The sequence below is a fragment of the Chiloscyllium punctatum genome, chromosome 18 (assembly GCF_047496795.1).
Source record: "Chiloscyllium punctatum isolate Juve2018m chromosome 18, sChiPun1.3, whole genome shotgun sequence".
In the NCBI taxonomy this organism is placed as follows: Eukaryota; Metazoa; Chordata; class Chondrichthyes; order Orectolobiformes; family Hemiscylliidae; genus Chiloscyllium; species Chiloscyllium punctatum.
The window spans coordinates 74229477-74254619 of record NC_092756.1 but is presented as its reverse complement, the minus strand read 5'-3'; the positions used below and the strand labels follow the sequence as shown (position 1 = coordinate 74254619).

The 25143-nt window shown below is 44.3% G+C and overlaps 2 non-coding genes across 2 annotated transcripts; both read right to left on the bottom strand.

The window, feature by feature from the left end:
* Positions 1 to 3031: 3031 nt before the first annotated feature.
* On the bottom strand, positions 3032 to 3104 carry trnar-ccu (transfer RNA arginine (anticodon CCU)). The gene has a single exon. It is a non-coding gene; the product is annotated as a tRNA-Arg (tRNA).
* Positions 3105 to 16722: 13618 nt separating this feature from the next.
* On the bottom strand, positions 16723 to 16795 carry trnar-ucu (transfer RNA arginine (anticodon UCU)). The gene has a single exon. It is a non-coding gene; the product is annotated as a tRNA-Arg (tRNA).
* Between the last annotated feature and the right edge of the window lie 8348 nt (positions 16796 to 25143).

The following is a 25143-nucleotide window of genomic DNA, read 5'->3' as shown; positions in this document are numbered from 1 at the left end:
TGAGTGTGTGCATTTGTGTGTGCGTGTGAGGGGGCGATGGTGTGAGTGTCTGTGAGAGTGTGTGTATGTGTATGTGTTTGAGTGTAATGGGGTATACATCTGTGAGAAGGTGAGTTTGTGGGTGTGAGTGTGGGAGTGTGTATGTGTATTGTGTGACAGGATGTGTGTGTGGGTGTGTGTGTGTGCATGTGTGTGTGAGTGTGGGTGTGGGTGTGTGTGTGAGTGTGTATAGTGCCGTGGGGTCGGCTGTAGTGTGACATGAACCCAAGGTCCCAGTTGAGGCCATCCCCATGGGTACCAAACGTGGTTATCAGCCTCTGCTCAGCCACTTTTCGTTGTTGCCTGTCCCAAAGTCCACCTTGGAGGATGGTTACCTGAAGGATCGAGGTTGAAAGTCCCTGATCGTTGAAGTGATCTCCGACTGGGAGGGAACACCTCTGTTTGGTGATTGTTACGCGGTGCCCATTCATCTGTTGCCGTAGCCTCTGCTCGGTCTCGCCAATGTACCATGCATTGGGCATCCTTCCCTGCAGCGTATGAGATAGACAACATTGGCCGAGTCACATGAGTACCTGCCGCGTACATGGTGGGAGATGTCCCCATGTGTAATGGCGGTATCCATGGCGACACTCTGACACGTTTTACAGTGTCTGCTGTGACAGGGATGTTTGGTGTTGTCCTGAAGGCCGGGCAGTTTGCTGTGAACAATGGTCTGTTTAAGGTTTGGTGGCAGTTTAAAGGTGAGAAGTGGAGGGGTGGGGAAGGTCTTGGCGAGGTGCTCATCCTCATCGATAATGTGTTGCAGGCTGTGGAGAATGTGACGTAGTTTCTCAGCTCCTGGTAAGTACTGGACAATGAAGGGTACCCTGTTGGTTGCAGCTCGTGTCTGTCTCCTGAGGAGGTCATTGCAGTTTCCCGCTGGGGCATGTCAGACCTGGCGATTGATGAGTTAAGCATCGTATCACATTCTTATCAGGGCATCCTTGTGTACTTCCAAGTGCCCCTCACATTCCCCCTGACCTGAACAGATCCTGTGTAAGTGTACGGCTTGTACAGAGGGGACGTCTGTTTTAATATGTTGAGGATGGGTTTGTGGTTGAGTGAGGTGCTGTGGTGCCCATCCTTGATGGAGATGCATGTGTCCAAGAATGAGACAGATACTAAACAGGAGTCCATGGTGAGTTTGATGGTGGGATGAAACTAGTGAAAGTGGGCGGCACAGTGGCACAGTGGTTAGCCCTGCTGCCTCACAGTGCCAGAGACCCGCGTTCAATTCCAGCCTCAGGCAACTGACTGTGTGGAGCTTGCACATTCTCCCCGTGTCGGCGTGGGTTTCCTCTGGGTGCTCTGGTTTCCTCCCACAGTCCAAAGATGTGCAGGTCAGGTGAATTGGCCACGCTACATTGCCCGTAGTGTTGGGGTAGGGGTAGGTTGCGCTTCGGCGGGGCGGTGTGGACTTGCTGTCCCGAAGGGCCTGTTTCCACACTGTAAGTAATCTAAATGTTGGTGAACATAAATGTTGGGAGATTGCAGCATTGTAGCATTGTTCTGACATGAACACAACCAAGGTAGAGGGGATCAATTCTCCTGACATGGCCCCAGAAGCACGTGTTGTCCCAGTGACCTAACAGCTCCATCTCTGATCTTCTAAGCTACTGCCTGTGGTTTACATCCCTTCTGGGGATACTTTCAATTTAAACATTCTCTCCAATTAAAACCCTCTCACTGCATTATCTCCATTCAAATTAAGTTAATCTCTGACCTAATGTCTTTAAAACTCTGCATGGCTGCTTTGAGATCATGGAATTAAAACATTACCAAGTCAGTTTGATACACGTGGCAACAAACGTTTGATGAACTGGAGCGAAAGGGAGTGGAATTAATTTCTCAGCTCTCCCAAAGAGACAGCATTGACATGATGGGCTTCAGTATATACAGTCACATTCGAAGATTCATTGATCTGAAATTAAACAATCAAATGTCTGTTTCACCACAGTCACCTCATCTGTTGTTCGTTTCCTCACTGATGCAGGAATTAGCATTGACCCATTTGTTCTTGTCTTTCTGGGACCATTCCTTCAATGTTCGCTGTACAAACATTGAGCTTGCTTGACCCCTATACTGTCCTGTTGGTATTTAACAGGAAAACATGCAGGTGAAATAAAGGTATTCCACACTCAATAATTTATATTTACATTCAATGAGTTGGACCAAGATAACAGTGACCCTAAGGGTGGAAGATTCATTGAAAATATTTGATTTGCAAGTAATGATAGGCACAGTGAAAAGTTTTGTCTTGTGAGCAATATAGGCAGCTCACAGAGTTCAGTAGCATAGATAAGGAAATAATAGGGAAACAGCAGCAGGAACAAAAACACAGGTACAGGCGAATATTGAGAGTCTGTGAGACCGTTCAGTATTCTAACAACAGTAGGGTAGAAACTGTTTCAAAACCGGTTGGTGTGTGTGTTCAGGCTTCTGTACCTTCTCCCCGATGGTAGAGGTTGTAGAAAAACATTGCCAGGGTGGGATGGATCTTTGAGAATGCTGGAGACCTTTCCTTGACAGTGGGCCTGGTAGATGGTTTCTATAGATGGGAGGTTGGCCTTTGTGATTGTCTGGGCCGAGTTCACCACTCTCTGTAACTGTCTCCGATCTTGAATGGTACAGTTGCCATACCAGGTAGTGAGACATCCAGACAGAATGCTGTCGATGGTGCACCTATAAACGTTGGAAAGGGTATTCTCTGTCAGTAATATCCGATGTTCTGGCGGGATCAGTGTTGAAGGGTTGGTTTGTTGATGAGAGTGTGATGAGAGCTGGCTTCCAAAAGCAAACTCTCCAACCGCACTCTTAGGAATCTCGTCCCCATCCAGAAACAGCAGCCACTTGATCACCACCTTCAACATTCAATCCTGCAGATCCTCGAAAATCTTGTGCAAGATATTGTTGGATACCACTGACCATCAACTGAATGCAGAGATGGGGATTTTTCCAAAATAGATTATAAATAAAGGATAATCCGCAGAGACACCCCAGATGGGACTTGAACCCACAATCCCTGGCTTAGGAGGCCAGTGCCTTATCCATTAGGCCACTGGGGCCCCACATGCTGTTTGCCAATGGCAGTCGTTAAATACTGCACCCTGACCTCACATAGTGTGTATTTCTGTATGTTGTACTCTCACTAATTGGTTCTTAACCCTTCCATCTCATGCCAAATTGTTGGCTGCTTGATAAATTGATCCCACCTCCCATTTCTTCCCAAACAGACAGATGAGATATCAACCAAACTCCAACTTTGCACAACTCAAGTCTGAGGAAAATGGAGGAGACAGGAAAATAGCAAAGGGCTCAATGTTATTTTGTGCAGCACCTTGAAGATATTTGCAGTTACTGGGGAAGGTGAAAGTGGAGATGTTGCAAAAAGCTGCATTGAGGACAAATCAATACAATCTTAGCAGGCATTCAGCCCATTGTGGCTGTGCTGTCTCTTTCAGACAATTCTCCCCAGGATCTCCCAAATCCTGGAATTATCTTGTATAAGTTTCTACTAAACAGCATTTGCCATAATCTCAACACAGGCACAATGATTTTTAACAGAGTAGTTAAAAAATCCAGTCAATTTGGATTGAGATGAAGTTGACATGGGATGAAAATCAGCCACTGCAAAGACCAGGCTTAAAAATGAAATCCCTGAAATCCCAGATTTCAGAAACCAGTGCCATCGCCATTAGGCCACGAGGGCACTATATTGGCAGACCACTGGAAACAGTTGACCTCAAATGAGTGTGACAGCCAAGCACACTCCCAGATCTGTGACAACACACTGAGGGACACACTAAAGGTTCAGGCAGCTGCTGCCAAGGTGTAACAGGGAAACAACACAGTCTCAGGTCTTTCTGACAAATGATCACATCATTCTTTCAGTTCTCAGACCCTCTTGGTGCCTGACAATGAACAGAGATCGTTTTCTGTCCAAGTACAAAATGCCTTTCTTTCCACAACGATACAGAAGGTTTGAGAAATGTCAATATTTCAATGGTTTGTTGATTCTTTTCTCTCTGCATAGACTGTACACAACTGATATAGAACCTTTGTATGCATTTCCAAATGATGTTACAAACTGTTTCAATACTTTGTTAATAAAATCAAATTGAAACGCAAATCAAATTTAGTCTCCCTTTGTCCACATCACCAACAAGAATAATTGAGTAAAGTTGTGAGGAATTCATCAGATCAATGAGACTCCAGGAATTCTTCCAAGATGTCAGCAATGATCCCAATGAGCCAACCAACGAACGGGAACAGTCATGAGAGAGATCCATCGTGGAGCGACCAAAGAAGGAGTCGATTTGTATCCCTGCGGAGGGCCGCTGTCCTGACCTTGAGATGTATGCTCAACCGTCAGGAGATGGGTGAATGCCAGATTTAAAAATCACACAACACCAGGTTAGAGTCAAACATGTGGAAGCACTAGGTTTCGGAGCACTGCTCCTTCATCAGGTGGTTGTGGAGAATAAGATTGCAAAACACAGAATTTATAGCAAATGTTTACAGTGTGATGCAACTGAAATTGTATCTTGAGAAAGACCTGGATTGTTTGTTAAGTCTCTCATCTTTTAGAATGGCCAGGTTGGTTTTCGTTCTTTCATATGTAAATTGCAAAACTTTTATCAAAAGTTACATTCTCAAGTGAACTTTAACAATTGGTGTCATGTCGGCCCAGATGATGTATTGAAGGTGTGAGCTCCCCTGTGTGAGGCTGTCTGTGCCCCAATGGTCAGACTGATTCTAATCTAATAAACAGATTTACAGCATCTTACATGAATTCATACAGTTTTTGAGCAAAGTGAAATGTAATTCTGGAAGTACAAGTTCATCACACAAACTTATATGTGTGTGTGTGTATATGTATGTATGTGTATGTGCGTGTATTTGTATGTGTTTGTGTGTCTATGTGTATATTTGTGTGTGTGTATGTGTGTGTATATGTATGTATGTGTGTATATGTTTGTGTGTATGTGTGTGTATATGTATGTATGTGTGTATATGTGTGTGTATGTAAGTTGTGTGTGGGTGTGGGTGTTTTTGTGTATGTTTGTATGTGTATGTGTGTGTATATGTGTGTGTATGTGTGTGTATGTGTATGTGTATGTTGTGTGTATATGTGTGTGTATGGGTGTGTGTATGTGTGTGTGCATGTGTGTGTTTGTTGTGCATGTGTATGTGTGAATGTGTAAGTGTGTGTGTATATGTGTGTGTGTATATGTGTGTATGTGCGTGTGTTAATGTGTATGTGTATGTGTGTGTGTGAATGTGTGTGTTTGTGTTTGCGTGCGTGTATATGTGTGTGTGTGTATGTGTGTGGGTGTGTGTATGTGTGTGTGTGTGTATGTGTTTGTGTGTGTGTGTGTGTGTATGTGTGTGTGTGTGTGTGTGTGTATGTGTGTGTGTGTGTGTGTGTGTGTATGTAGTTGAATGGGGTCACCTGTAATGTCCCAGTTGATTGCTGAAGTGTTCTCCGACTGGGAGGGAACACTCCTGTCTGTTGACACTCATAACAGCCCCACCCCCCCCAACCGATATACACACACACACACACACACACACACACACACACACACACGCACACAAGCACATATAGATTTCTGGGGTGAATTTGTATTTGCAGAACTACATTTTACTTTGCTCAAAAACTGCATGAACGACAGAGCGAAGGAGAGAATTGTGGCAACTCCCAGAATCAGGTGACTCAGTGGTTAGCACTGCTGCCTCACAATACCAGGGTCCTAGGTTCAATTCCAGCCTTAGGTAACTGCCTGTGTGGAGTTTGCACATTGCTCTGGTCTCCTCCCACAGTACAAAGGTGAATTGGCCATGTTAAATTACCCATAGTGTTACCTGTTTCCACACTGTAGGTAGTCTAATCCAGGGGAAGGATCTGAAGGCCCTAATTTACAAGGGCTCTAAGCCCATGCCTTTCCAGGACTTCTCAGCGGTGGTAAACCAGAAAAGAAAACCTTACGATGATGAGCCTAATATATAGGAATGGAAGTCAGGCCATTCAGCCCATCGGGTCCACCCTGCCATTCAATTGTGAATGATGGGCATTTCAACGCCACTTTGTGGCACTCTCATCGTTCACCCTTAATTCCTTGCGCGATCAAGAATTTATCAATCTCTGCCCTGAAGACAATTAACGTCCTGGCCTCTGCTGCGCTCCACGGCAATGAATTCCACAGGCCCACCACTCTCTGCATGAAGAAATGTCTCCTCATTTCCGTTCTAAATTGACCCCCCTCTAATTCTCAGGCTGACCCCTTGGGTCCTGATGGAAACACATTCCCAGCATCCACCCTTTCTAAGCCATGCATTATCGAGTAAATTTGTATTAGATCTCCCCTCAACCTTCTAAACTCTAATCAATACAATCCCAGGATCCTCAGCTGTTCATTGTATGTTAAGCCTCCCATTCCAGGGATCATCTGTGTGTATCTCCGCTGGACATGCTCCAGTGCCAGTATGTCCTTCCTGAGGTGTGGAGCCCAAAATTGGATACAGTATTTCAAATGGGGCCTAACCAGAGCTTTATAAAGTCTCAGAAGGACATCGCTGCTTTTACATTCCAACCCTCTTGAGACAAATGGCAACATTACATTTGTTTTCTTAACCACGGACTCAACCTGCAAGTCAACCTTTAGAGATTCCTGGACTATCATTCCCAGATACCTTTGTACTTTGCCTTTATGAATTTTCTCCTGTTTAAAAAATAGTCCATGCCTGTATTCCTTTTTCCAAAGTGCAAGTCCGAGCATTTGCTCAGGTTGAATTTCATCAGCCATTTCCTGGACCACTCTCCTAAACTGTCTAAATCTTTCTGCAGCCTCCCCACCTCCTCAGAACGACCTGCTTGTCTGCCTAACTTTGCATCATTGGTGAACTTCGCCAGAATGTCCCCCAGTCCCTTCATCCAGATCATTAATATATAAAGTGAACAGCTGCGGCCCCAACACTGAACCCTACGGGACACCACTTGTCACCAGCTGCCATTCCAAGAAAGAACCTTTTATCCCAACTCTCTGCCTGCTGTCAGACAGCCAATTCCCAATCCATGCCAGTAGCTCACCTCGAACACCATGGACCCTCACCTATCTCAGCAGTCTCCCGTGAGGCACCTTATCATAGGCCTTTTAGAAATCTAGGTAGATAACATCCACTGGATTTCCCTGGTCTAACCTACTTGTTACCTCTTCAAAGAATTCTAACAGGTTTGACAGGGATGACCTCCCCTTACTAAATCCATGCTGACTTGTTCTAATCCAACCCTGCACTTCCAAGAATTTAGAAATCTCATCCTTAATGATGGATCCTAGAATTTAACCTACAACCGTGGTTAGGCTAACCGGCCTATAATTTTCCATCTTTTATCTTGATCTTTTCTTGAACAAGGTGTTTACAACAGTGATTTTCCAATTATCTGGGAATTTCCCCGACTCCATTGATTTTTGAAAGATTGAAAATAGCCTCTACTATTTCCTCAGCCACCTCCCTCAGAACTCTAGGATGTAGACCATCGGGGCCGGGAGATTTTTCAATTTTTACACCTTTTAGCTTTTCTAGCACTTCCTCTTTTGTAATGGCTACCATACTCAAATCTGCCCCCTGACTGTCCTTAATTGTTAGGATAATGCTCATGTCTTCCACTGTGAAGAATGACACAAAGTATTTACCAAGTTCTTCAGCCATTTCCTTATGTCCCTTCACGAGCCTTCCTGCATCAATTTGGAACGGCCTAATTTCTACTTTTGCCTCTCGTTTGTTTCTTATGTATTGAAAGAAACTTTAACAATCATTTCTAATATTACTGGCTAACTTACCTTCATATTTGACCCTCTCCTTCCTAGTTCTATGTCTTTGTTATCCTCTGTTTGTTTTTGTCGTCTTCCCAATCTTCTGATTTCCCAGTGCTCTTGGCCACTTTGTAGACTCTCTCTTTCTCTATGAAACATTTCCTGACTTCCTTTGTCAGCCCTGGCTGTTTAATTCCCGCCCCCTGACGGATAATGTTTCTGCCAAGAGAAGACTGAGGGAGTTTGGGATCCAGTACTCTCTGAGGTATCCGGCGGTGCTCCGATAACCTGACATGGATCCGTACATCTCTTTGATACATCGGAGAAGGCAAGAGACTTTGTGGACAAATTAACCGAATCTGAACAATTTAGTATCTACAAATAGTGTTGTTTGGTTATGTCTTTGTTGTTTTTTTAAAAAATCGAGGAAGTCCAGTTGGAGCTTTCTTTTCCTTGTTTTCCCTCTTGGTAATAATCCGGTTTAAACTGTGTTTGGTGGCGGTTGAGATGTGTACTTTCAATTTCTAAGTGGAGTTATACCAGAGGATGGGTGGGGCATTTACCCCATCGAGCTGAAATGGTTTTTTACATATTCTTACAGCCTTGATAAATGGGGAAGAATATGATGTTTAAATGTTTATTGCCCTCCAGCTCATCCCTCAACATTTTCCTAGATGTGTTTTCTAAATTGATCAGTCAGGAGTCCTGGCATATCATTGAAAGGGGAGATTTTAACAGTCTCATGGATTCCACAGGACAGGGGTGGCCCAAAGGCCCCCCTCCCCCCACCACGATACCCTCTGGACAAACTAAACAATGAGTGGATCTGTGTGTGGAGTGAGGGTTGGTGGACATCTGGAGGTGTCTCCACCCTACAGGCAGGGATTTTACGGTTTTCTTTTCCAATCCACACAGATGTCACACCAGGATTGATTTTTTTCCAATCCCCATGGCAACCCTGGACTTGGTGGCACCTTGTACGATCGGTAATATTACCATCTCTGATCACACTCCAGTGTACCTGTTGGTTAAGATTAAGGACGTTACAGTGGGCCCAAGTCACTGGCAAATGGATCCCTTTATCCTCAAGGATAATACATTTGTGGAGTATTTCTCTCGGGAATTTTGGGCATTCTAGACATTAACTCACGCTCGATTAGTAGCCAATCCTTCCTTTCGGAAATTGCCAAAGCCTATGCCAGTGGGTCAGTTATTTCCTACTCTGTCAGTCGGAGGTGGAAGAAGGGTGAGCAGCAACATCTCCTCGAAGCACTGTTGAAGGCAGCTGAGAAGGCCTACTTTGACAGGCCCTCGTTGCTCAAGTTACAGAGGATTACGGCGCTGCGGAATGCATTGAATTCCGTGCTCACGCAGACAGCAAAGAACAAGCTTAGTTTTGCAAATCAAAGGTTATATGATCATGGTGACAGGTCTGGCAAATACTTAGCATATCTCGCTAGGAAAAGGAGCGCCCCTCAAGCCATTACGGTGATTAGGGAAGGGTCTGGGAACCGAACGTCTGACTCCAAAAAGATTAATGTGTCATTCCAGAGATTTTACTCTAAGTTATACCAATCTGAGGTTTGTGAGGAGGGGAGGGCCAAAATGGAGGCTTTATTCAAGGATCTGGAGCTCCCGGGTGTGACCCCCGAACAAGAGTCTTTTCTCAATGTCCCCTTATCAGAGCAAGAGGTGCAGGAGGCTGTGAAGCAGCTTCAGAGTGGAAAGGCACCCGGTCCTGATGGACTTCCCAGTGAATTCTAGAAGGAATTTATAAACATATTGTCAGGCCCGATGTTCAACATGTTTAATGACTCATACAGCCATGATTGTCTCCCGCCATCTCTGAGAGAGGCCAATATTTCGCTTATTGTTAAAAAAGGGAAGGTCCCAAGGGACTGTGCTTCTTACAGGCCCATTTCACTCTTAAATGTGAACTTTAAAATCCTCTCTAATACTCTTGTGTTAAGGCTGGAGACTGTGTTACCTTCTATTGTTAAAGAGGACCAGACGGGCTTCATAAAGGGCCGCAGATCCTCCAATAATGTTAGGAGGCTGCTTAATGTAATTCAAGTGTGTCAACAACAGTCAATATAGGGATTGGTGATTTCTCTAGATACAGAGAAGGCGCTTGACCGAGTTGAGAGGGCGTACCTTTTCTATACTCTGGAGCGGTTTGTTTTGGGCGAAGTTTTTATAAGATGGGTAAAGGTTCTCCACAATGACCCTCTCACTGCAATCATCACCAACAGGGTGTGATCAAGCAATTTTAACATTTTTGGGGTCAGCCGACAGGTCTGTTCCCTTTCGCCACTGCTTTTTACAGTGGGGATTGAATCATTGGGGGAGGCCATTCATAGGGATCCCAATATATCAGCTCCAGACGTGGGGTCAAATTTACATCAGAGTTTATTGTATGTGGACAATGTCAGAATTCTTTCATCAAATCCAGCAGTTTCAGTCCCTCGCCTGTTCGCATGTATCTGTGTGTTTGGCACCTTTTTGGGGGACAAGATTAATCTTTCAAAATCAGAGGCTATGCCTATGGGTGGTCTTATGAAAGTGTTAAGTCTTGAGGGTGAATATCGATTCCCATTTAAATGGTCACAGGGGGGTGTTGTGTATTTGAGCATGTTCATTACTCCAGTTCTGAATCGGCTGTTCAAAGCCAATTTTGTTCAATTATTTAACAAAATCAAACAAGACCTTCAAAGATGGAGGCGCTTCTGGTCTCGTGGTTTGGTCGGATAGTGTTTATTAAGATGAATATTCTCCCTCGTTTACTATCCCCTATATGGATGCTCCCCCTGATTTTCGATAAGCAAACATTCAGGAGACTGAACGGCTGGTTCAGCCCCTTTATTTGGTATCGTCAGTGGCCCCTCATTAAATGAGCTAAACTGCGATTGTCTCACAGACTGGGGGGAGTGGATCTCCCAGACATTAATAGCTACCAACTAAGCTCACTTTTATCCTACATGAGTGATTGGGCTTGTGGGGACCCTCTTTCAATGTGGTTCGATATTGAAACCTCCCAGGCTAAGGTGACGCCTTACTCACTTGCTGTGTTTGGACAAAATGAGGACAGTTAGGGAATATTGCCATAACCCAATAGTTATCGATACTGTTAAAGCATGGTGGGCAATTCGGCAGAGGGAAGGCAATATTGGCAAGACATCTTCTCTTACACCGGGTCTGCCAGGTTTTCAACAGGGGATAATAGATTTAGGATCCAAACATTGGGCAGTTAGGGGTGTGTCTTGTGTGGGTGTTTTGTTTGTGGGAGACACAATGATGTCCTTCGATCAGTTAGCACGGAAACACAAGCTACCGAACAGGGACTTCTTTTGTTTATTTCAAGTTAGAGATTTTATTCAAACAAAGACGATACTTTTGACTGATCCCTCCAAGTCCGACATAGAGAGAGGGGTGATTTAGCCCCATATCCTGCAGACCCCACAAAGTTCTGTATTTTTCTGACACAACATCCCACCAAACCCAAAACAGACCTGGGGACGTTTCCAGGGGAGATGAGAATTCGATTTGACATCAGACAAAGAAGATCAGTCATGAAGACAAAGCTTAAAAGTTAGCCATCCCAGATGGGACTTGAACCACAATTCCAGGCTGAGGAGGCCAGTGCCTTATCCATTAGACCACTGGGGCCACATGTGCATAGTTAAAATGGCAGCCTATAAGTACTGCACCCTGAAGCTCTCATATTGTGTTCTTCTCTGAGTTTTATACTCACACTGATTGGTTGTTCCCCTTGCATCTCATTCTAAATCATTGGCTGCTTGATAAAATTGATCTTACCTCCCAAATCTCCCCAAATGGACAGACAAGAAATCCACCAAACTCCAACGTTGCACAACTCAAGTCTGAGGAAAATGGAGCAGACAGGAAAATAGCAAAGAGCTCAATGTTATTGTGTGCACCAGTTTCAAGATATTTGCAGTCAGTGGGGAAGGAGGCAGTGGAGATTTTGCAAAAAGCTGCATTGAGGACAATTCAACAGGATCTTAGCGGGCATTCAGCCCATTGGGGATGTGCTGTCTCTTTCAGACAATTCACCCCAAGATCTCCCAAACCCTGGAATTTCCTTGTGCAAGTTTCTACTAAAGAGCATTTTCCATAATCTCGAAGCAGGCAAGTGATTTTTAACGGAGTAGTTGAAAAATCCAGTCAATTTGGATTGAGATGGAGTTGATATGGGTTGAAAATCAGCCACCACAAAGACCAGGCTTAAAAAGTCAACACCCCAAAAGGGTTTTGAACCTCCAATCCACTACATCAGAAGCTACAGTCTTACCCATTAAGCCACAAAAACTCAGTGCCAATACTCCACTGGGAATAGTTGATCTTAAACGAGCGCTGCAGCCGAGCATATTCCAAGATCTGTAACGACACACTGAGGGACACACTAAAGTTTCGGGCAGCTGCTGCCAAGGTGTAACAGGGAAACAACACAGTCTCAGGTCTTTCTGACAAATGATCACATCGTCCTTTCAGTTCTCAGACCCTCTTGGTGCCTGACAATGAACAGAGATCGGTTCCTGCCCATGTACAAAATGCTGTTTTTTTCATGACACAGAACTTTGAGAAATGTCAAAATTCCAGTATTTTGTTGGTTCTTTTCTCTCTGCATAGACTGTACACAACTGGTTTAGAACCTGTGTATGCATTTCTATTTGCTTTTTTATGAATAAAGTCTATTTTTTAAAAAAACAAATTTTGGAGAGAGAGAAGATCTGCCCGAACTTGCGAGACCCCTCTTTGTGGAAGAGAGCCAGCCCTATATCGGGACAGGAAGGAGATTCCAATGGCCCAGCATGGATTGTTCCAGTTAATACCCTCGCCTCCTTGACCACAAAGTGGGGAGGGAAGTGGGAGATGGCACAGTGCAGGGTGACACGAGGCAGACGGATGCACAAGATGGCCGCTGAGCCATAAGTCGGCCATTTGACACACAAGATGACCGCCAGACCACAATATGGAGAGAGACAGCAGAGCAAACACAGACACTGCCTGGGGGCACCAGAATGCCAGCACAATGCACCCACAACCGAGTTGATTAGTTTAAGGCGGATGGGAGAGACAATACACATGAAGAACATACACTGCCCGCCAAAGGGTCTGGGTCAGACAACACCTTTGATAGAAATGCTAACTGTTAGATACAGACTCAATACAGAGGGATAATAGCCAAGGCTGCAGTAATCGGCCTTCTCAGGAAGAGCGATGAGCGCCCATTACTACAGCAACGGACTTCCGCGCAGACGCTGAAACTGACAACTGCACTGAACTTAACAAAGGCCACGCTGGAACTGACAATAACTGCACCGAAACGATCAAGGATTCTGCAATGTTTACAATAAACAAGCCATGTTACAGAGACAATAACCTCATCACTGACCTATTATATCACAAAATGTATCACAGTATCTTGACCATGTGCTCCGGGTTGAGAGAAGAATCACAGCTGACCACTGTGCTGTTGGTGCTGCTCTCTCCCCGGAGCTCCGGGATTTCCTTGGACAATAAACTCTGTTGGTGAACCCCGACTCTGACTCAGAGCCTGGTGGTTTTCAGCAGTTGCCTTCCAACAAATGTTTGTCCAATCTGTGTTCTCCAACGATGGCCGAACTACCTCACATCTCCATCATAGCCTCCTTGCAATTGTATTCAATACCTTGACTAAGAAAGGTCAGGGCCCAAATGCATAGCCACAGCCCCATCAGTTCCAACCTTGAACACCCAGATTTCAATCATTTCCATTGACATATTGGACATCATCATAAATACCAAACATGCAGGTAATCTGGGGTTCAGCTGGTAATGTTGACAGAATATAGCTTAGACTGACACCAACACAACCAAAACAGAAGGTCATTTGTCCATAGATAGGTAGGCCCATCTGTTGGAGCCCCAGTGATCTCTTGGGAAAGGCACCAAATTCCTAAACCAGAGATTGTGAGCTCAAATCTTATTTGGGTTTTTGAGTTTGTTGAAACCTTCACTGTGCAGCTGATCTCAATCCTGTGTGGTCACGTGACCGTGGCAACAAAATCAGGCATTCTCAATTGATCCTCACCTGGAGAAATTTGACCAGATAGAAAATTGGCCAAACTAAATTAAACAGCAGCTATCAGCTCCAGAGAACAGTGCAACGAAGATCAAAGAGCTACAAAGATTCAAGAAGAACCAGTTCCAACCAGACTGAGGGTTGTATATTGGAGAAGTGTCAGCCTGAGTCAATCCACTTTGTAGCTCCTGGCATGACAAGAGTCAAGGGTATTGGTATGACCCCATTGGATGATGTGAACCCAGCTCATGACCGTATTGGCCAAAGCCACAGAAGATTCTGGAAGACCAGGGACAGGAGAAGAGGAAAACACACCTGAACGCCAAACCCTTAGCAAAGCCTTGACTGGGTCCTGCAGTGGAGCTCTGACCATCTGCTCCAAACCTGTTCATAAAAACCCTCGCGTGAGAAGGGCAGACCATTCAGCCCATCACATCCACACTGACCCTCTGAAGAGCATCCCATCCAGGCCCAACCCCGATCCTCTCACGCTGCATTCCCCAAAGCCAATCCACCGAACCTGTACATCTTTCGGATGTGGGAGGAAACCAAAGCACCCGGAGTCCCCCATGGAGAGAATGTGCAAACTCAACACAAACAGACACCCAAGGGAGGAATCAAAGCCAGGTCCCTGACACTGTGAGGCAGCAGTGCTACCCACTGAGCCACCATGCCATCCCCAGGAGAATCTCAGCAGGTTTTAAGACATTGTGACAGTGCTTTCTCTTTCAGAAAATTCACCTCAATCCTGCAAATCTTGTGCAAGAAGATGTTGGGCACCACTTTCCATCTAGAGATTTTCCCAAAGTTGATTAGAAATCAAGTTGACAAAGGGCAAGTGACTGACACCCCAGATGGGACTCGAATTCACAAGCCCTGGCTGAAAAGGCCAGTGCCATATCCATTAGGCCACTGGGGCCACACACCTGGGCAAAAATCACAGCCTTTATGTACTGCACCCGACCTCTCTTACTGTGTGTTTCTGAGTGTTATACTCTCACTGATTGTTTTTTACCCCTACCATCTCATGCTAAATTGTTGGCTGCTTGATAAATCAATCTCGCTTCCCATTTGTGTCCAAACGGACAGATGAGAAATTAACCAAACTCCAATGTTGCACAACTCAAGTCTGAGGAATATGGAGCAGACAAGAAAATAGCAAAGGGCTCAATGTTATTTTGTGCAGCACCTTGAAGATATTTGCAGTTAGTGGGGAAGGAGTAAGTGGAGATGTTGCAAACAGCTGCATTGAGGACAAATCAACAGAATCATAGCAGGCATTCAGCCCATTGTGGCTGTGCTGTCTCTTTCAGACAATTCACCCCAAGATCTCCCAAATCCTGGAATTACCTTGTGCAAGCTTCGAATAATCATTGTTAAAAATCAGACAACACCAGGTTGTAGTCCAACAGGTTTATCTCAAAGTACTAGCTTTCGGAGCGCTGCTGCTTCGTCAGGTGGTTGTGGAGTATAAGATTGTAAGACACAGAATTTATGGCAAAAGTTTACAGTGTGATGTCACTGAAATTATATGTTGAAAAACATCTGGATTGTGTGTGAAGTCTCTCATCTTTTAGAATGACCAGGTTGGTTTCAGTTCTTTCATGTGTAAATCACAAAACGTTTTTCATTGCCAAGTGAAATGGCAAGCTGTCCAATAAAAGCTAAATGCTGTGAATGCTGGAAATCTGAAAGAGACAAAATGCTGGAGAAATCATGACTCAAAAACATGATTGAGTTTTCTGAAAAAGTCACAAAGAGGATTGATGAGGGCAGAGCGGGGGATGTGATCTATATGGACTTCAGTTAGGCGTTCGACAAGGTTCCCCATGGGAGGCTGATCAGCAAGGTTAGATCTCATGGAATACAGGGAGAACTAGCTCTTTAGATACAGAAATGGCTCAAAGGTAGGAGACAGAGGATGGTGGTGGAGGGTTGTTTTTCAGACTGGAGCCCTGTGACCAATGGAGTGCCACAAGAATCAGTGCTGGGTCCACTACTTTCCGTCATTTATATATATGTTAGTATCATTATGAGGTATCATTAGTAAGTTTTCAGATGACACCAAAATTGGAGGTGTAGTGGACAGCAAAGAAGGTTCCCTCAGATTACAACGGGATCTTGATTAGAAGGGCCGATGAGCTGAGGAGTGATGGGTGGAGTTTAATTTAGATCAATGTGAGGTGCTGCATTTTGGGAAAGCAAATCTTAGCTGGGCTTATAGACTTAATGGGAATGTCCCAGGGAGTGTTGGTGAACAAAGAGACCTTAGAGTGTAGGTTCATAGCTCCTTGAAAGTAGAGTCACAGATCAATAGGATAGTGAAGACGGAGATGGATTCTATAGATGGGAGGTTGGCCTTTGTGATTGTCCGGGCCGAGTTCACCACTCTCTGTAACCGTCTCCGATCTTGAATGGTGCAGTTGCCAAACCAGGTAGTGATACATCCAGACAGAATGCTGTCGATGGTGCACCTATAAACGTTGGCAAGGGTATTCTCTGTCAGTAATATCCGATGTTCTGGAGGGATCAGTGTTGAAGGGTTGGTTTGTTGATGAGAGTGTGATGAGAGCTGGCTTCCAAAAGCAACCCCTCTAACCACACTCTCAGGAATATTGTCCCGATCCAGAGACAGCAGCCACTTGATCACCAACTTCAACATTCAATCCTGCAGATCCCCGAAAATCTTGTGCAAGATCATGTTGGATACCACTGACCATCAACTGAATGCAGAGATAGGGATTTTTCCAAAATAGATTAGAAATGGAGGATAAGCCACAGAGACACCCCAGATGGGACTTGAACCCACAATCCCTGGCTTAGAAGGCCAGTGCCTTATCCATTAGGCCACTGGGGCCCCACATGCAGGTTGCCAATGGCAGCCTTTAAATACTGCACCCTGACCTCGCATAGTGTGTGTTTCTGAGTGTCAGATGCTCACTGATTGTTTTTTACCCCTTCCATCTCATGCTAAATTGTTGGCTGCTTGATAAATTGATCCCGCCTCCCATTTCTCCCCAAATGGACCGATGAGAAATCAACCAAACTCCAACTTTCTGGATTAGTGATGCTGGAAGAACACAGCAGTTCGGGCTTTTGCCCGAAATGTCGATTTCGAAGCTACTTGGATGCTGTCTGAACTGCTGTGCTCTTCCAGCACCACTAATCCAGAATCTGGTTTCCAGCATCTGCAGTCACTGTTTTTACCACCTTCAAACTCCAAATTTGCACATCTCAAGTCTGAGGAAAACGGAGCAGACAGGAAAATAGCAAAGGGCTCAATGTTATTTTGTGCAGCACTTTCAAGATATTTGCAGTTACTGGGGAAGGAGGAAGTGGAGATGTTGCAAAAAGCTGCATTGAGGACAAATCAACACAATCTTAGCGGGCATTCAGCCCATTGTGGCTGTGCTGTCTCTTTCAGACAATTAACCCCAAGATCTCCCAATTCCCGGAATTACCTTGTGAAAGTTTCTATTAAACAGCATTTGCCATGATCTCAACACAGGCACAATGATTTTTAACAGAGTAGTTAAAAAATCCAGTCAATTTGGATTGAGATGGAGTTGACATGGGATGAAAATCAGCCACTGCAAAGATCAGGCTGAAAAATGAAATCCCTGAAATCCCAGATTTCAGAGGCCAGTGCCATAGCCATTAGGCCACGAGGGCACTATATTGGCAGACCACTGGAAACAGTTGACCACAAATGAGTGCGACAGCCAAGCACACTCCCAGATCTGTGACAACACACTGAGGGATGCACTAAAGGTTCAGGCAGCTGCTGCCAAGGTGTAACAGGGAAACAACACAGTCTCAGGTCTTTCTGACAAATGATCACATCGTCCTTTCAGTTCTCAGACCCTCTTGGTGCCTGACACTGAACAGAGATCGATTCCTGCCCAAGTACAAAATGCCTTTCTTTCCACAACGATACAGAAGGTTTGAGAAATGTCAATATTCCAATGGTTTGTTGGTTCTTTTCTCTCTGCATAGACTGTACACAACTGATTTAGAACCTTTGTATGCATTTCCAAATGATGTTACAAACTGTTTCAATACTTTGTTCACAAAATCAAGTTGAAACGCAAATCAAATTTAGTCTCCCTTTGTCCCCATCACCAACAAGAATACTTGAGTAAAGTTGTGAGGAATTCATCAGAACAATGAGACTCCAGGAATTCTTCCAAGATGTCAGCAATGATCCCAATGAGCCAACCAACGAATGGGAACAGTCATCAGAGAGATCCATCGTGGAGCGACCAAAGAAGGAGTTGATTTGTATCCCTGCGGAGAGCCGCTGTCCTGACCTTGAGATGTATGCTCAACCATCAGGAGATGGGTGAATGACAGATTTAAAAATCTCACAACACCAGGTTAGAGTCGAACATGTGGAAGCACGAGGTATCGGAGCACTGCTCCTTCATCAGGTGGTTGTGGAGAATAAGATTGCAGGACACAGAATTTATAGCAAATGTTTACAGTGTGATGCAACTGAAATTGTATCTTGAGAAAGACCTGGATTGTTTGTTAAGTCTCTCATCTTTTAGAATGGCCAGGTTGGTTTTCGTTCTTTCATATGTAAATTGCAAAACTTTTATCAAAATTTACATTCTCAAGTGAACTTTAACAATTGGTGTCATGTCAGCCCAGATGATGTATTGAAGGTGTGAGCTCCCCTGTGTGAGGCTGTCTGTGCCGCAATGGTCAGACTGATATTAATCTAATAAACAGATTTACAGCATCTTAGATGATTCATACAGTTTTTGAGCAAAGTAAAATATAATTCTGTAAGTACAAGTTCATCACAAAAACTTATATGTGCGTGTGTATATGTGTGTGTGAATGTATGTATGTGTGTGTATATGTGTGCGTGTGTATGAGTGTGTATACGTGTGTGCATATGTGTGTGTGGGTATGTGTGTGTGCATTTATATGTGTGTGTATATGTGTGTTGGTGTGTATATGTTTGTGTGTATGTGTATGTGTGTGTATGTGTGCGGCTGTGTATGTGCGTGGCTGTGTATGTGCGTGTGGGTGCATATGTGTGTGTATGTGTGTCTATGTGTGTGTGCGTATGTGTGTGTACGTGTGTGTGTATATGTGTATGTGTGTGTGGGTGTGTATGTGTGTGTATGTGTGAGTGTGGGTGTTTATGTATGTGTGTATGTGTCTGTGTATGTGTATGTGTGTGTATGTATGTGTGTGTATGTGCATGTGTGTGTATGTGGGAGTGCATGTGTATATGTGTAGGTGTGTGTTTATGTATGTGTTTATGTGTGTGCATGTGCGTGTGTTTGTATGTGTGTGCGTGTCTGTGTCTATGTGTATGTTTGTGTGTGTGTATGTGTGTGTATATGTGTGTATATGTGTGTGTGTATGTGTGTGTTTGTGTGTGTATGTGTGTGTATACGTATGTGTGTGGATGTGTGTGTGGGTGTGTGTGTGTATGTATGTTTGAGTGTGTATATATGAGTTTGTATGTGTATAAGAGTGTGCGTGTATGTGTATGTATGTGTGTGTATGTGCATGTGTTAATGTGTATGTATATGTGTGTGTTTGTGTGTGTATGTGTGTGTGGGTGTGTATGTGTGTGTATGTGTATGTGTGTGTGTATCTGTATGTGTGTGTATGTGGGTGTGTGTGTGTATGTGTGTGTGTTTATGTGTGTTTGTGTGTGTGTTTATGTGTATGTGTTTATGTGTGTGTGTATATGTGTGTTTGTGTATGTGTTTATGTGTATGTGTTTATGTGTGTGTGTGTATATATATACGTGTTTGTGTGTGTGTGTATGTGCGTGTATATGTGTGTTTGTGTGTGTATATGTGTGTATTTGTGTGTGTATGTGTGTGCACGTGTGTGTGTGTGTGCGTGTAGGTATGCTTATGTGTGCATATATATGTGTGTATGCGTATGTGTGTGTGCGTGTATGTGTGTGTATGTGTGCGTATGTGTAAGTGTGTATATGTGTATGTGTGTGTATGTGTATGTGTGTGTATGGGTGTGTGTACATGTGTGCATGTATATGTGTGTATATGTATGTGCATATGTGTGTTTATGTGTATGCGTGTTTGTGTGTGTATGTGCATGTGTGTTTGTGTGTGTATGTGTGTGTGTATATCTGTTTATGTGCACGCGTGTGTATGTGTATGTGTGTGTTTGTGTGTGTGTATATGTGTGTATGTGTGTGTATATGTGTGTGTATATGTGTGCATGTGGGTGTGTGTGCGGGTGTGTATGTGTGTGTGTATGTGTAGGGGTGTGTGTATGTGTGTGTGTATGTATGTGTGTGTATGTGGGTGTGCATGTGTATGTGTGTGTGTTTATGTGTATGTGTATATGTGTGTGTATGTGCATGTGTGTATGTGTGTGTGTATATGTGTGTGTATGTATATGTGTGTATGTGTATGTGTGTGTGTATGCAAGTGTGTGTGCGTATGTGTGTGTGTTTATGTGTATGTGTATATGTGTGTGTATGTGCATGTGTGTGAATGTGTGTGTGTATGTGTGTGTGTGCATCTGTGTGTATGTAAGTGTGTGTGTATGTGTGTGTATGTGTATGTGTGTATGTGTATGTGTGTGTGTCTGTGTTTCTGAGTGTGTGTGTGTCTGTGTTTCTGAGTGTGTGTGTGTATGTGTGTGCGTGTATGTGTATGTGTGTGTGTCTGTGTTTCTGAGTGTGTGTATGTAAGTGTGTGTGCGTATGTCTGTGTGTGTATGTGTATGTGTGTATGTGTATGTGTGTGTGTCTGTGTTTCTGAGTGTGTGTGTGTATGTGTGTGTGTGTGTGTGTATGTGTAGTTGAATGGGGTCACCTGTAATGTCCCAGTTGAGGCCATCTCCATTGTTACCAAACTTGGTGATCAGCCTCTGCTCGGCCACTTTTCATCGTTGCCTGTCCCGAAGTCCCCCTTGGAGGAAGGTCCGAGGTCGAATGTCCCGAATTGCTGAAGTGTTCTCTGACTGGGAGGGAACACTCCTGTCTGTTGACACTCAGAACAGCCCCACCTCCCCACCCCATATACACACATGCACGCGCACGCGCACACACACGCACATACACATATATACACTCACACACACACACGCGCACATACACGCACGCGCACACACACGCACACACACAGACGCGCACACACACATATATACACTCACACACACACACGCACGCATGCGTGCACATCACGCACCCGCGCACACACACAGACACACACACACACACACAAGCACATATAAATTTGTGGGGTGAATTTGTATTTGCAGAACTACATTTTACTTTGCTCAAAAACTGCATGAACTACAGAGCTACGGAGAGAATTGTGGCAGCTCCCAGAATCAGGTGACTCAGTGGTTAGCACTGCTGCCTCACACTACGAGGGTCCCAGGTTCAATTCCAGCCTTAGATAACTGCCTGTGTGGCGTTTGCACATTGCTCTGGTTTCCTCCCACAGTACAAAGGTGAATTGGCCATGTTAAATTGCCCATAGTGTTACCTGTTTCCACACTGTAGGTCGTCTAATCCAGGGGAAGGATCTGAAGGCCCTAATTTACGAGGGCTCTAAGCTCATGCCTTTCCAGGACTTCTCAGCGGTGGTAAACCAGAAAAGAAAACCTTACGACGATGAGCCTAAGACATAGGAATGGAAGTAAGGCCATTCAGCCCATCGGGTCCACCCCCCGATTCAATCGTGAATGATGGGCATTTCAACGCCACTTCGTGGCACTCTCATCGTTCACCCTTAATTCCTTGCGCGATCAAGAATTTATCAATCTCTGCCCTGAAGACAATTAACGTCCTGGCCTCTGCTGCGCTCCACGGCAATGAATTCCACAGGCCCACCACTCTCTGCCTGAAGAAATGTCTCCTCATTTCCGTTCTAAATTGACCCCCCTCTAATTCTCAGGCTGTGCCAATGGGTCCTGATGGAAACACATTCCCAGCATCCACCCTTTCTAAGCCATGCATTATCTAGTAAATTTGTATTAGATCTCCCCTCAACCTTCTAAACTCTAATCAATACAATCCCAGGATCCTCAGCTGTTCATTGTATGTTAAGCCTCCCATTCCAGGGATCATCTGTGTGAATCTCCGCTGGACATGCTCCAGTGCCAGTATGTCCCTCCTGAGGTGTGGAGCCCAAAATTGGATACAGTATTTCAAATGGGGCCTAACCAGAGCTTTATAAAGTCTCAGAAGGACATCGCTGCTTTTACATTCCAACCCTCTTGAGATAAATTGTAACATTACATTTGTTTTCTTAACCACGGACTCAACCTTCAAGTCAACCTTTCGAGATTCCTGGACTATCATTCCCAGATCCCTTTGTACTTTGGCTTTATGAATTTTCTCCTGTTTAAAAAATAGTCCATGCCTGTATTCCTTTTTCCAAAGTGCAAGTCCGAGCATTTGCTCAGGTTGAATTTCATCAGCCATTTCCTGGACCACTCTCCTAAACTGTCTAAATCTTTCTGCAGCCTCCCCACCTCCTCAGATCGACGTGCTTGTCTGCTGAACTTTGCATCATCGGTGAACTTCGCCAGAATGTCCCCCAGTCCCTTCATCCAGATCATTAATATATAAAGTGAACAGCTGTTGCCCCAACACTGAACCCTACGGGACACCACTTGTCACCAGCTGCCATTCCAAGAAAGAACCCTTTATCCCAACTCTCTGCCTTCGGTCAGACAGCCAATCCCCAATCCATGCCTGTAGCTCACATCGAACACCATGGACTGTCACCTTACTCAGCAGTCTCCCGTGAGGCACCTTATCAAATGCCTTTTGGAAATCTAGGTAGATAACATCCACTGGGTTTCCCTGGTCTAACCTACTTGTTACCTCTTCAAACAATTCTAACAGGTTTGTCAGGCATGACCTCCCCTTACTAAATCCATGCTGACTTGTTCTAATCCAACCCTGCACTTCCAAGTATTTAGAAATCTCATCCTTAATGATGGATCCTAGAATTTAACCTACAACCGAGGTTAGGCTAACCGGCCCATAATTTTTCATCATTTATCTTGATCTTTTCTTGAACAAGGGGTTTACAGCAGTGATTTTCCAATTATCTGGGAATTTCCCTGACTACAGTGATTTTTGAAAGATTAAAAATAGCCTCTACTATTTCCTCAGCCACCTCCCTCAGAACTCTAGGATGGAGACCATCGGGGCCGGGAGATTTATCAATTTTTAGACCTTTTAACTTTTCTAGCACTTCCTCTTTTGTAATGGCTACCATATTCAAATCTGCCCCCTGATGCTCCTTAATTGTTAGGATAATGCTCATGTCTTCCACTGTGAAGACTGACACAAAGTATTTACCAAGTTCTTCAGCCATTTCCTTATCTCCCTTCACGAACCTTCCTGCATCAATTTGGAATGGCCCAATTTCTACTTTTGCCTCTCATTTGTTTCTTATGTATTGAAAGAAACTTTAACAATCATTTCTAATATTACTGGCTAGCTTACCTTCATATTTGATCCTCTCCTTCCTATTTCTATGTCTTTGTTATCCTCTGTTTGTTTTTGTCGTCTTCCCAATCTTCTGATTTCCCAGTGCTCTTGGCCACTTTGTAGGCTCTCTCTTTCCCTATGATACATTTCCTGACTTCCTTTGTCAGCCCTGGCTGTTTACTTCCCGCCCCCTGACGGATAATGTTTCTGCCAAGAGAAGACTGAGGGAGTTTGGGATCCAGTACTCTCTGAGGTATCCGGCGGTGCTCCGATAACCTTACATGGATCCGTACATCTCTTTGATACATCGGAGAAGGCAAGAGACTTTGTGGACAAATTAACCGAATCTGAACAATTTAGTATCTACAAATAGTGTTGTTTGGTTATGTCTTTGTTTTTTTTAAAAAAACCGAGGAAGTCCAGTTGGAGCTTTCTTTTCCTTGTTTTCCCGATTGGTAATAATCCGGTTTAAACTGTGTTTTGTGGCGGTTGAGATGTGTACTTTCAATTTCTAAGTGAAGTGAGAGCAGTAACAAATTAAAAATTCTATATATGAATGCACGAAGCATTAGACACAAGGTGGATGAGCTTGAGGCTCTTTTGGAAAGTGGCAGATACGATATTGTGGGGATAACTGAGACGTGGCTTCATGGGGACAGGGCCTGGGAAATGAATATTCAAGGCTACACGTGTTATCGTAAGGATAGACTGACGGGCAGAGGGGGTGGGGTGGTCTTGTTGGTAAGGGAGGATATTCAGTCCCTTGCGCGGGGGGACCTAGAGTCAGGGGATGTAGAGTCAGTGTGGATAGAGCTTCGAAACACTAAGGGTAAAAAGACCCTCATGGGAGTCATCTACAGGCCCCCAAAAATGTAGTCTGGATGTTGGAGGTAAGTTGAATCAGGAGCTGAAATTGGCTTGTCGCAAAGATGTTACTACAGTTGTTATGGGGGACTTTAACATGCAGGTAGACTGGGTAAATCAGGATGGTATCGGGCCTCAAGAAAGAGACTTTGTGGAGTGCCTCAGAGATGGATTTTTAGAGCAGCTGGTGCTGGAGTCGACCAGGGATAAGGCGATTCTGGATCTGGTATTGTGTAACGAACCAGAATTGGTCAGTGACCTCGAAGTGAAGGAGCCATTGGGAAGTAGTGACCATAATACAATAAGCTTCAATCTGCAATTTGAGAGGGAGTGGGTACAATCTGAAGTGACAATATTTCAGTTGAATAAAGGGAAATATGGAGCTATGAGGGAACAACTGGCCAAAGTTCAATGGTTTAATACCTTAACAGGGAAGACCGTGGAGGAACAATGGCGGATATTTCTGTGTATAATGCAGAAGATGCAGGATCAGTTCATTCCTAAAAGGAAGAAAGATCCCAGGAGGAGACATGGGTGGCCGTGGCTGACAAGGGAAGTAAAGAAACATATAAGGTTAAAAGAGAAAAAGTATAACTTAGCAAAGATAAGCGGGAAAACGGAGGACTGGGAAGTTTTTAAAGAACAACAGAGGATTAGTAAGAAGGAAATACGCAGAGAAAAATGAGGTACGAAGGTAAACTGGCCAAGAATATAAAGGAGGATAGTAAAAGCTTTTTTAGGTATGTCCAAGGCAAAAAAATGGTTAGGACAAAAATTGGGCCCTTGAAGACAGAAGCAGGGGAATATATTACTGGGAACGAAGAAATGGCAGGGGAATTAAATGGGTACTTCAGATCTGTGTTCACTGGGGAAGACACAAGCAATCT